Raw genomic sequence first — 13573 nt, forward strand, 5'->3', positions numbered from 1 at the left:
TTTAAATCCCTTAATCCATGTTTATGGCCAAAAAAACTTATCAAAACAAGTTCCTAAACATGTGTATGATCAAACCATGTTTTTGAAAATTTTTAGGGTTTTTGCATGGTTAGAAGTGATTTTTGGTAATCAAACTATGTTTATATGTATTTAAACATGATTAAAATAAGCTAAAATTGGTTAAAATGATGTAATTACCTTAGGTTTTTGAGAGGATGATGATGAACAACAGATTTTGGATGGTTAACTTCTGGAATTGTTTGTTAAAATATCTAGATATTACTTAGGTTTTGTTTGTTTTTGAAGACAAAAACTGTCTGCAATCTGATTTCATGTCTACAACTGAAGATGTGGTCTGAAGGTCTGCATTCTGAAAATATAATATTGTTTGTTTTATAAACTGGATATCGTCTGCATATGCTGGAAATTAGTTGTGTATCATATATATCACAGTAGATAGAATTTATTTAACGTCTGTAGATTGTTAAAATAATTGGTGGTGGTGTATGAACTGTGGAAGTGGGTGGCGGTGGACGATTGGTAACAGAATATTGTGGTAGGCGATGAACGATGGTGGTGGACGATGGGTGGTGGTAATGGACAATTGTGTTGGGTGGTGGACGGTGATAGTGGCCGATGTGGGTGGAGGTGGTGGGTGGTGGTGATGGACAGTGGTGGTAGTGGACGGTGGTGGTGACCGACGGTGGGTGGTGGTGGTGATAGGTGGTGGACGGTGGTGGTGGCGGACAATGGGTTGTTGAGTCGGATATTTGCAAGGAAGATTGAAATCTTCTCAACCTCCTCAAGAAATCGGCTAAGTATGGACTACGAGCAAGCTTGGACCATCGAGCATGGTTTTACTACCTCGAGCATGGTCTTTCAGACCTACTTCGGTGAATTCTTCTAAATGTTGAAGGCTTTAAGCAAGCTACACTTCGCCGAGCAAGAGTGTTCTTCATTGAGTATGGATTGCCAATCGAGCAAACATTTGATCATCTAGCTTAAACCAAGTGTTCAGAGAACATTGGTGGGTCGAGCATGAATGCAATAAAGAAGATGTCAAATGTTCTAAGTATAGACTTCGAGCATGGTTCAGTCCCGAGCAAGCTATGCATCCGAGTATACTAAAGATTGTTCAATAAGTCTCTAAGGCAGGATTAAAGACATCAAGAAAAATATGCTTGCTCGACGGACTTATTCGAGCAAAGCAAGAATTGGTCAAGAAGATTGAAGTGTGCTGGAGGAGAATATTTTCTATCAGAAAATATTCTAAGTAAAGTCTGCTCGAAGACATGCATCGAGCATGTTGTGCATATCAAGTCTGCTCGAACAAGAAATATCATACTAAAAGACTTGTTTACACTTGTGTTTTCATTTGAGTCATTCATTATGTAATGACAGGGCTTCTAGAAGGAATGTCAGGGTCTATAAATAGAATACTAGGTTATCATTAAAAAAGGGGTTCATTGGCTGAATACGAGGGCACACACCTGAGCGAATATTCTCTTTGTCTCCTCTTACGGCTACCGTCACGAAACCCTAGACATTCTCGTCATTGAATATCACTGTTACACTGAAACAATATATTAATAATAGTGAATCTTTTGTCTATCTTATTCTTTATTGACTATCCATCATTACGCAAACATTTAATCCTAAGGCTTGGATATTTTGATTCCGCAGGAATATCCAGGTGGCCTTTAGCTCAATAGATCTGGTGTGTTCATGTCAACCTTTAGAAGTTTTGCACCAGGTCCTGTCCTGACAAGTGGTATTAGAGTTTTGTAAGCTCCCGAAGGCCACGTGTTTGAAGGTTTTGTGTTAAAGCTTGAAGCTTTAAGGGGTTTCTGGGTGTCAAAGTCCAGATCTGTGAAGATGGATGACCAAGAAGTGTCTACAAACAAGATTCCAAGGTTGGTCGGTCAAGAAAATTACAACAAATGGAAGGTGCTGTTTGAGGCTGTTGTGAACTACAATGACATGGAATTTTGGAGTTCTATCAAGAGTGGACCATATGTTCCTTCTGAAGGAACTGGGAACATTCAAGCAGTCGAAAGACAAATGAAGAAAAGAGATGACAAAGCATTGTCAATGCTGAAATTAGGTCTCTCTTGGGAAATTTTGACCGGTGTGAATCACCATACCAATGCCAAGGATATGTATGATGCTGTGGTAGAAATGTTTGAAGGAAATGTTTAGCTGAGAGACATAAAGAAAGACAGATTGAAGCAACAGCTTGATAGATTCAAGTTTAAAGAAGGTGAAAGACTTAAGTCAGTGCTGCAAAGATTTATGGCCATTGTGAATGCAATCAAAACCACTGATATGCAGATTTCTGACTTTGAGCTGAACAAGAAACTGCTTTCCTCTTTGTCTAGTGAATGGTATACAACCAGTAAGTTTATCGAAGAGAAAGTAAACTTTCCCAATTTCAAGCTAGATGATGTTATTTCCTTTCTGCAAGCTGCTGAACATGAGATGATTGAAAACAATATGATAAGAGAAGAGAAGCCAAGTTTTCCTGTGACAAATGCACTTGTTGCACCAATGGGCAATCTCTCTGTCAAGTCTCAGCAGATGCACCCAATTATAGAATAACCCTCAGAAACAGGATTGGTGAGTGGAGGAAGTCAACCCAAATTCAATGTCCAAATGATTGAAGATGACAATGCCTCAATAGCTAGTGGACACCCTCCATTTGCTCAAAACTCAAGTCAAGGGACTGATTATCAAGTATTATTCTCCATGTTCACTGATTCATATAATGCCTTTGTTGAAAACAACTTGATTCACACAAGTGTTGTGCAAGAAGACCTGGAACAAATTGATGCAGATGACTTGGAATACATGGACCTTAAATGGCAAGCAACCATGTTGGCTGTGAGAAGCAAAAGGCTGTACAACATGACAGGAAGAACAACCTTCTCTGGACCTAATGACAGATTAGGTTTTGATAAGTCAAAGGCAATCTGCTACAACTGCCAGAATCCTGGTCACTTTGCTAGGGAATGCAGTCTTCCAAGATAGTTTGGAAATCAAAAAAATCAAGCACAAGTCTATGAAAACCAACATCAGAGTTATCAAGGGTATCAACAAAGGAATCAACCCATAAGTCAAAATCCATATCAGAATCAGAAAAAACCCCAACATCAAGTCCAGCCTCAGTAGAGAAATAATCAACTACAGATACAGGGGAACTAGAATAGGACAGTTACCCATGCAGTAAATCAGAACAGGGACCAGGGGAATGTTGCAGTTACAATGGTGCCTCAGGATGGAGACTTTGACTAGAGTAATCATGCTGCTAACATTGAAAAAGCAAATGTTGCATATATGGCAAAAGTTCATGAGACCGGGGAATCCTCTAACTCTCAGGTAACTACTGAACCTTCAATTCCTGACCTTCAAATTGTTATTGATAATCTTAACAGAGGGGTTGGGAACTGTAAGAGTGAGTGTGGTAGAAAGGAAGTAATGCTAAATGTGTATATGTCTAGTGAAGCAACATATGAAAATCAAATCAAGAGCCTGGAGGAAGACTACATACAAGCTTATATGACTCAATCAAGGCTGAATGTTGAAATTAATGGATTGAAGAAGATGTACGCAGAAGAAAAACTTAAGAACACTGAGCTTCAGATATAGGTGGATTTCCTCAAGAACCTGGTGTCTACATGCAACATTGTAGGACACATTGACAAAATGAAGCCAGAAGACAAATACAAGAAAGTACCACCGCCCTTCTGTGACAAGTATCCACTCAAAGTTGACAAAGAGCAAAGAGAAGAATTTTTAAGGCAATTCAAGAGTGTGTTTGATGATAAGGACTTTTTAGAAATGTATGACAATGTGACAGTTGACAAAGATGGTGAGTTTGTGATGAAACAGACTGCTACATCAGATGAACAAGCAGTGGAAAAGGTTGAAGTAAAGAAGAAAAGGAGTGAATATTCAAGTGAAGAAAGTACTTGCAGCTACAAAAGTGACAAGTCATCTGATAAAAGGAAGAAGAAGAAGACCTCAAAGAAAAAAAGTGATGATCAACTTCCAAAGGTGCCAAACCTAACTCCTAAGATGAAGAAACCTTATGAGAAAATGAGAAGGGAACACAAGGTATTTGATATATATGAGAGATCTCAATCCTGGAACAAGAATGACAAATCTGGAAGCTACTCAAATGATCAGTTCTGTGTTCCTATCTATCCTGTGTTCTCCAATCATGAGCTATTTGATATAGGAGATGTTGACTATGAGCCCAGAAGAAGATTTGTTACTGACAAGGAGGTGAGTTCATCAAGCACCCCTACAAAGCTAAAGGAGATTAAGTTTGTAAAAGAGAAGTATCCACACAAGCCTGAAGTGAATAAACCAATCAAGATGGAGTTCAGCAAATCTCTTTATCCAAAGACCTCCTTAGGTTTTGACTTTCCAAGGCCAAGTGACAGAATCAAAGACAAACAAGCATTGGCAGAACTTGGGAGTTTCACAAGAGTGTGGTGTAAGAAATGTGACTCATACGGACATGAAGGCTTTATTCCAGATACCTACTGTGGATTGGACATGAAGGCATACAAGTAAATGTATGAAAGATACCTGAATGAAGAAAATAATCCATCAGATGATGAAGCTCAAAGACTGAAGTTGGAGAACAGATTGAAGATAGTTCTGAAATTAAATGAAGCATCAAGTGAAACAATCAAGACAATTAAGGGTAAGAAACAAAGCCTGAAATGAAAAGTAAAGGTGAGAACAGGAGTATTAAATGGAGATGAAAAGGTTCTCATGAAGTAATGTTTTGAACCAAGAGGCTTCTAATGGAAAACAAAAGAAAAGGTGATTAAGAAGAGGGAATTTGTGATTGAGCAAATTGAAACTGAGAATGTCAAAGCACAAGTTGAATATGGAAATGAATTTAATGATTCTTGTGAAATAGTGCATGAAGATCCAGTTCCAACCTCTCTTTCAGTCTCAAATGATTCTGATGAGCAAACAGTTGATGTTTGCAAGTCAAACACTAACTAATCACCTTGTCTTTTGTATGTGCAGGGACGAACCACTGATTTGAATGACATATGGTACATGGACAATGGATGTTCCAGGCACATGACTTGTGATAGAAGTGCACTTGTCAACTACGAAAGAAAATTTGAAGGACCTGTAGCCTTTGGCAGTGATGAAAATGGAGGGAAGATTGTAGGAAGAGGCATACTGACCAATGGAAAAGTATCCTTGAGAATGTGCTGCACGATGAAGGACTACAATATAATCTGCTCAGCATTTCTCATGTATGTGATAAAGGGTACAAGGTTGCTTTTAATGATGCACATTGTTTCATCTGAAGCCTGAATTCATAATACCACCAGAAATGATTATGATGATGGCACCATGGAATGGAAACCTCTATGAACTGAGAATGAAAAATGCAATTTGTAGAGGTGGTGTTTGTTTTGTTTCTAAGGCAACTGAAAATGAAACCAAGCTGTGGCACAGAAAAATGTGCCATGTAAATCTCAAGAATATGAAAAAACTGGTGAATGGAGAGCATGTTATAGGTCTTCTTACAAAAAAGTTCAATCTGGAAGAAACATGCTCTTCATGCATCAAGGGAAAGCAGCACAAGTCCTTTCACAAGAGCAAATTGATTAACACCATTGATGAGGTACTTGAATTGTTACATGTGGATCTATTTGGCCCAGTAAGTGTCCTAAGCATAAGAAAGAAGTGATTCTACATTGTAATTATAGATGACTATTCAAGATTCACATGGGTATTCTTCTTGAGTACAAAAGATGAGACACCTGAATTGATCAAAGGATGTGTGATCAGAATGGAAAATCTACTTGATAAAAGGGTAAAAGTGATAAGAAGTGACAATGGAATAGAATTCAAGAATAGAATAATGGATGAATTCTGCACTTCCAAAGGAATTTTCCAGCAATACAGTGCTCCTTGGACACCTGAATAGAATGGGGTGGCAGAAAGAAGAAATAGAACATCAATTGAAGCTGCCAGAACCATGATAGCTGGTGCATGTTTGCCAGTGAGTTTTTTGGGCAGAAGCTATAAGCACTGCATGCTATGTTCAGAATAGGGTCCTATTAAACAAGACTCATAACAAGAATCTATATGAGATTATGTTCAAAAGGAAATCTTATGTGAAGTTCTTAAAGCCTTTTGGATGCAAATGCTCACTTCTAAACATAAAAGACTACCTGAACAAGTTCCAATATAAATCTTTGGAATGTTTCTTTGTGGGCTGTTCATCTCAATCAAAGGCTTATAGAGTCTATGTTAAAGAGCATATGTGTGTCATTGAGTCCTCAGACATTGTTTTCAATGAAAATTACTTCAACAATGTTGATGAACCAAAATGACTGTTTGATCTAGAGAAATTGACCAAGTCTTTCAAGATCTACACTGAAGACATGGATGAAAGTCTGTTCAGGACAAGTGTTGAAGAAAAGGAAAACAAAAACAAATTGATCTGGACAGACTATGGTCTAAGGTAGGGTCCGATGACAAGGATTTCAGTTTTGAGAAGAGCATGTTTGAGTTGAATAAGAGTGAATGTGCTGGACCTGATACAGAGGTTGAAATTTCAAATGATGGTCCAAGTACAGCAGAAAGTGATCAAATGCAAAGACATTCAGAAGAGACAAACACAAATGAAGACAGATTTCAATCACGTTTTGAGTCACTTCAAATTGGGAATAATGAAGCATCTACATTAGTGAATGTCAACAACCAAACTGCTGAGAATGAAGAATAGACACAGGTTGTTATTGATGCAAACATCTCTAACCTGGATACTGATACTGAGATTGTGGCAAAGCAGATCATACAAACTTCCTTAGTTGAAAGAGATCATCCTGCTGATAACATAATTGGTGACTTGCATGAAAGAGTGACAAGAAGTTCATCTGAAAGGGCAAACATTTGTCTTTATGCTTACTTTCTCTCCCAGGTTGAACCCAAGAATATAAATCAAGCCTTGAAAGACAACAGCTAGATGGCAGCAATGCAGGAGGAGTTAGCTTAATCAGGGACTTACATGTTTGGGATTTGGTTGAAAAACCTAGAGGAAAGTATGCAATTGGCATCAAGTGGGTTTTCAAAAATAAGAAGGATGAAAGAGGGATTGTCATCAAGAATAAAGCAAGACTGGTGGCTCTAGGATGCTTACAAGAAGAAGGAGTGGATTTTGAAGAAGTCTTTGCTCCAATAGACAAATTAGAAGCCATCAGAATCTTCTTAGCGTATGTTGCATCCATGAACATCAAAGTCTATCAACTAGATGTCAAGTCTGCCTTCCTGAATGGGAAGATTGATGAAGAAGTTTATGTGACTCAACCTCCAGGATTTGAAGACCCAAACCATCCAAACAAGGTGTAAAATTGAGCAAGGCATTATATGGATTACATCAAGCTCCTAGAGCTTGGTATGATGAACTCTCAAATCACCTTCTGGATAATGGTTTTAGTAGAGGATCATTGACAAAACTTTGTTCTACAAAAGGAACAAAAGAGACCTACTATCGGTACAAGTATATGTTGATAACATTATATTTGGATCAACAAATGAACAAATGTGCAAAGATTTTGAACAAGTCATGAAATCCAAATACAAGATGAGCTCAATGGGAGAAATGAATTTCTTTCTTGGATTGCAAGTGTAGCAGAAAAATGAAGGAATATTCATAAAATCATAAATCAATCCAAGTATGTGCAACAAATTCTGACCAAATTCCAGTGCCAAGACTACAAGACAGTGTCCACTCCAATGGACACACATGAGAAGATGGTACCTGATGAAAAGGGGGAGCCAGTGGACCAGCATGAATATAGGGCCAAGATAGGATCACTGATGTATCTAACAGCATCAAGGCCAGATATTATGTTTACTGTGTGTGTATGTGCCAGATTCCAAGCAAACCCCAAGGTCTCCCACTTGTTAGCAGTGAAGAGGATTTTCAGATACTTGAAAGGAAAACCAGATTTGGGTATTTGGTATCCAAAGAACGCCTTATTTGACTTGATGGCCTATACTGACAGTGACTATGATGGTTGCAGTATGAGCAGGAAGTCAACTTCAAGGGGATGCCAATTTCTTGGAAATAGGCTGGTGTCATGGCAGTGCAAGAAGCAAACCATAGTGTCCATCTCAACTGCTGAAGTTGAGTACATTGCTGCATCTGCTTGCTGTGCACAGGTTCTCTGGATCCAAAATCAACTGCTAGATTATGGTCTGAACTTCTTACTTACTCCTATTTTTATTGATAACACTGCTGCTATGTTCATTGTGAAAAATCCTGTTCATCATTCTAAGACCAAGCATATAGAAATTAGGCATCATTTCATTAGAGACTGTAGTGAAAAAGGCTTGATAGAAATGAAAAGGGTAGAAACTACTGACAATTTGGCTGATTTATTAACCAAACCATTAGAAAAAACCAGGTTTCATTTTCTGTTGAAGTTCCTAGGAATGATTAATGCTGATGAGGTCTGATTAATGATGTGTGCTTAGGTGAGTTACTTAAATGACTATCTGTTTATTACTCACTGTTTGAATGCATGACTAGGTGGCATATAATTACTGATTATGATTTGTTTGCCTGATTATGTTTGGCTGACTGTGGTCTGACTGATTAAGTGTTTGCTTAATGTGTATGAAATTGAAAACTGATTGAATCAACTATTTTGAAGTGAAATATGTTGAATACATTTGATGCATGGTTTCAAACAGATGTATGCTTAAATGAAAAATCATTCATCTTAGATGGATGTGTCAGATTGTCTGTGTTTAAAAGGTTTTTTTTTTAAGTCAAAACAGATTTTCTTTTATGACAAAAAATTTCTTTCAAAATCAATTCTCAAATGAACCTCTTTAAGACATGATTTTTGAAACAATAAATGATTTATGACTAAGCAAACTGTTTTTGGTGATCTCTATAAGAGAAATAATAAGAATATTCAGTTCCAAGCTTTGTAGAAGCTTAAACTTTTTTTTATAGAAATTGTATCCAACGTTTTGGAAAATGATAGAAAACTGACTAATCAAACTAACACATGGATTATAGACTTAAAAGACCAAAATCAATCATTGACTGTATGGTAGCTTTCCATGGTGAGTAGTTGTCTAAGTGATATAAACATAATAAATCTGCTAAGACTGATGTGGTGAAACATTTGAAGATCAAGGTATGTTTCCTTGCACATCTCTCCAAATGATAGGCAGAAAGGTAATTATCCAGTCATACACAAGCCTGTTGATGTAATGGTCACCCAAAAATATTTCTTTTTAAATAAATGAGAAGCTATATATATATATATATATATATATATATATATATATATATATATATATATATATATATAGGTACTAGAATATGCATTGTAAAAAAATGCTAATTATATATATTATATTCTCTAAGAAAATAATCAAACTTAAAGGGCACCAAGGGAACTACAGGGTGGGGCATACAAGTAAGTCCTAAATACCCTGAATGTAAGGCATGTAAATCCGAATGCCATATAAGTCTAACGTTCAACCTTAAATCTGATCTTTATAAAATCTGCTCTTATAATCAAAAAACATTTTGACAATTGATGTAACACAAAGTGTACATCTTATTGCATCAAATAATCCTCATATTTATGCCAAACTCCATGCAAATTCATTGTTTTAGGTACTTAATTGAGTTATTTTTAAATTTGCAGGTCCGAGCGCCCACCCGATAAAGAAAACACGAAAAGAGGGCGTTTCGCGGACAAATACTGCATTCTGCCAGACATGCACGCCCATGCATGCCCGTGCATGGGCCCGTGCTACCTTGGGAATTCACCAGTGCAAGCCAATGCAGAATCTAATGCAGAGAAAAGTAAAAAAAAACCCAGCTCGTGCACGTCCGTGCAAGACCGTGCGGATGCCCGTTCCAGAATAGAGAAATCTGACTTTTTGTTCAGATTAAAGCAAGGAGTTGACTTCCCACTTATATGCACGACCGTGCATGCCCGTGCATGGGCCCGTGCTAGACGTCCAAAAAGCATAAATACACTTCCATTACCTCCATTTCAGGTGTATAGCCTTAGGGAATTCTCTGAAATTGCTGGAAATTTATTGTGTGTGTTCTAGAGAGAATTCAAGGTTTCCATCTTGTGTGATCATCCTTGCAAGTAGCAATCATCATTCATCTTAGTTTGCAATTTCTTGTTCTTAACAATGCTTTGTAAGACTACTTTGATTTTGTTTGTTGTATCAAGCCTTATGGGCTAATACTTTTGTTACTTAGATTATGTTGAAACTTTTACTTATGTGATATTTATCTATGCATGATTTCGGAAATTTGGTGTTCTTCAAGTTTATGACATGTTCTTGAATAGAGTTTAATGGTTGAATGTTTGTTTTAATTCCTAGTCTTGTTAGTTTGATAGATGCTTAGCCATAATATGTTGGAAAACTATGTGTTAAGTATTTGTTTATGAACTTAGTTTGTGTATGCATACTTTGTTTATGTCACTAAGTTAGGAATGACTAGCGGAAATTAACTTGGTTATAAATTTTAACAAGCATGAAACCTATCACTTGATATTGGAAAATTGTATGGTGATAACATGATTCTTTGAGTTGGTTGATGTTTGCCAGAGATTAAGGCCATAATCCTTAGTTCATATTTTTCTAATTAAAAGATTCATGTGTTTAACTAGTGTTCTTGAACTTGTCTATCTTACATGATTTTAGGTGGTTAGTTTGTTGTTTTCATGCTAGCTTTCCTTTAATTATGAGATTAGGTAGTTATGACAAACATACTGATCTATGGTTATTAACTTGTTGGAAACCCATCATGATGTTTTGTTGCTAGTATTAGGTTGCCTTGATTGGAATTTGATATTGGTGCTTAATTCAAGATGTTTGTCATTATCATTGTTATTTTGTCACTAAGTTTGAGTGGATGCATAGTCTAAGTAGCCTTGTTTGGATTGATTGTTAGTCATATTTTACTTGCTTTGTTATTGTTAGTTTGTTAGTTTAAAAAGCCAATTAGATTGTTTGTTTGGTTTAATTAATTATAAAGATTTATTATCAAAAGTTAGCCGTGTCCATGGATTGACACTCGGTTCTTACTGATACTTTGCTACAAACGATAGGTACACTTGCCTTTCGTGTGTGGTTTGGTTGTTGATGAAAACCACTTTTAAAACCGGATTTGTGTGAAACTTTTATTCAATTTATATATATATATATTCGCATACGTCAATTTTTTGGTGTCGTTGCCGGGGACACGGTGTTTTTCTTTTGAAAACGATACGAGTAATTGATTTGCCTTGTTGATTTTTTGCTCTATGTTATTTTAGTCTATTTCATTTTTATTCATCTTGTTTTATTTTTATTTTAGTTGTATTTTAGGTAGTTTTCCGCGTCTTGTTCGTTTCCATTCCGCGTTTCTTTTAGGTGATGCATGTCCATCACACCCGGTCTTGAGCTTGTTTCCCCTCTTTCTGAACCTGAGCGACATCTTTGAGAAGGTTTGAGGAGGAGAGCACGCGAAATTGCCGAGGTATTTGAAAATGAAGTTGTAGAGGAGGACGTGAATCCCGAGGTAGAAGAGATGGTGGATCCGAACAATCAAGGTCGCATGGATGACTTCGCCACGCCGTCCCTCGATGGCTATGGCAGCGGTGTTAGGGAGCCCGAGATTACTGTGAGTTTCGATATCAAGTCGAGTATTATTCATATGGTTAAAAATTCCGTTTCTTTCCGTCGCCTCTTGAACAAGGACCCTCATTCTCATGTTGCGCATTTCCTTCGATTATGTGCTCCATTCAAAATTTAGGGGTGTACGGACGATGCCGTGAGACTCCGACTTTTTCTGTTCTCACTTCGCGGGGCTGCCTTGGAGTGGTTAGAGGCACTCCCTTCCGGTTCCATCACCACTTGGAACCAATTGGTTGAGCCGTTTCTTTTTCATTACTTTCCTCCCGATAAAACTGCAAGATACCGGGCAAAAATCACTGGTTTTCGTGTTGATGATGACGAGTCACTTCATGATGCATGAAAGAGGTTCAAGGGCTTGTTGAGAAAATGCCCTCATCACAGTTTGAGTCGCGGACTTTAGTGTCATACGTTCTTTGATGTGTTATCCGGAGCACAGAAGCAGGCCGTTGATCAGGTTGCGGGAGGAGATTTCGGTAGGTGTACTCCCAATGAGGCGTTGGATACTTTGGAGAGAGCTGCTAAGAAGAGTTATGCATATAATCCTCCTCGTAGTATTCCTACCACTAAGGGCGTTCTTCATGTCGATTCTTATACCCTTGTTTCCGCTCAGTTAGAAGCCTTGACCAAAAGATTTGACAAGATGCAATCCGATCTGTCCAAATCTAGCTCTCATTTTGGGGTGTGTGATGGGAAACACCAGACCAGTTATTGCCAGCAGGCCATGGTGGTGGAGGATGTTGACTTTGTAGGCCGCGAAAACAATGCCTATAGCAACTCCTATAACCCCGGATGGAGAAACCACCCAAATTTCAGCTGGAAAGATGGTGGTGGCAGTCAAAATCAGAATCAAAAGCCACCGGGGTTTGACCGAAATCCAAATTACCAAAGTCAACCCCAGAACCAATCTTACCAGCAAAAGCCTCAGTTTCAGGGTTCCAGCAGTGGTGGTCAGTCTAGTGGTGGGTCTAGTGTTGAAAATCTTTTGACTCAGCTTTTGGCTAAAACCGAGACCTCAAACAAACTGGCTGAACAAACGAACCTGAAGATTGATGAGACTCTCCAGAGACACGATCTCGAGTTGAGGAATCAGAAAACGTCCATTCAGACCATCGAGAATCAGGTTGGACAGATTGCTCAGCTCCTCTCTGCGAGACCACAGGGTAGTCTTCCGAGTAACAATGAGATTAATCCGAATGCCGAGGCTAAGGCGATTACCCTGAGGAGTGTTAGATCTACCATTCCTGTTGATGCATCGGTTTCCCCACCAAAACCGATTGCCGTTGAGATTGTGACTGAGACTCTGGTGAGGTGCACCCGAGGGTAACCCCAGAAAGTACCGCACAAACCAGTGAGCCAGTCAGGACTTATGTTCCTCCTATTCCATACCTAGTCCATTGGAAGGAGCAGAATATGGAAGAGCAGTACGGGAAATTCTTAGAGCTTTTTAAGCATCTTCACATCAATCTTCCATTTCTCGATGCATTGAAAGAAATGCCTAAGTATGCTAAGTTTCTGAAAAAGCTCCTCTCGAATAAGAAGAAATTAGAGGAGCTTTCTTGTGTGACTTTGAATGAGGAGTGTTTAGCGGTTCTTCAGAATAAACTACCCAAAAAAATGACCGATCCGGGCAGTTTTACCATTCCATGTTTGATCGGTAGTTTGTCGGTTAGTAACGCTTTAGCCGACCTAGGTGCTAGCATAAACTTGATGCCTTATTCTGTTTTTGAAAAGCTAGACCTGGGTGAGCCTAAGCCTACTCGCATGAGCATTCAGCTTGCCGACCGCTCGGTGAAATACCCGAGAGGTGTAGTTGAGAACATGCTTGTGAAAATCGACAAATTTGTGTTTCCTGTTGACTTTG

At 38.2% G+C, this 13573-nt stretch overlaps 1 non-coding gene across 1 annotated transcript; it reads right to left on the reverse strand.

Moving 5' to 3' along the window:
• Positions 1-11991: 11991 nt before the first annotated feature.
• On the reverse strand, positions 11992-12096 carry LOC143591138 (small nucleolar RNA R71). The gene has a single exon (XR_013145609.1). It is a non-coding gene; the product is annotated as a small nucleolar RNA R71 (small nucleolar RNA).
• Between the last annotated feature and the right edge of the window lie 1477 nt (positions 12097-13573).

The sequence above is a fragment of the Bidens hawaiensis genome, unplaced genomic scaffold (genome assembly GCF_021521415.1).
Source record: "Bidens hawaiensis isolate Kalapana, Puna unplaced genomic scaffold, B.hawaiensis_p1.1 tig00039282_1, whole genome shotgun sequence".
Taxonomy (NCBI): Eukaryota; Viridiplantae; Streptophyta; class Magnoliopsida; order Asterales; family Asteraceae; genus Bidens; species Bidens hawaiensis.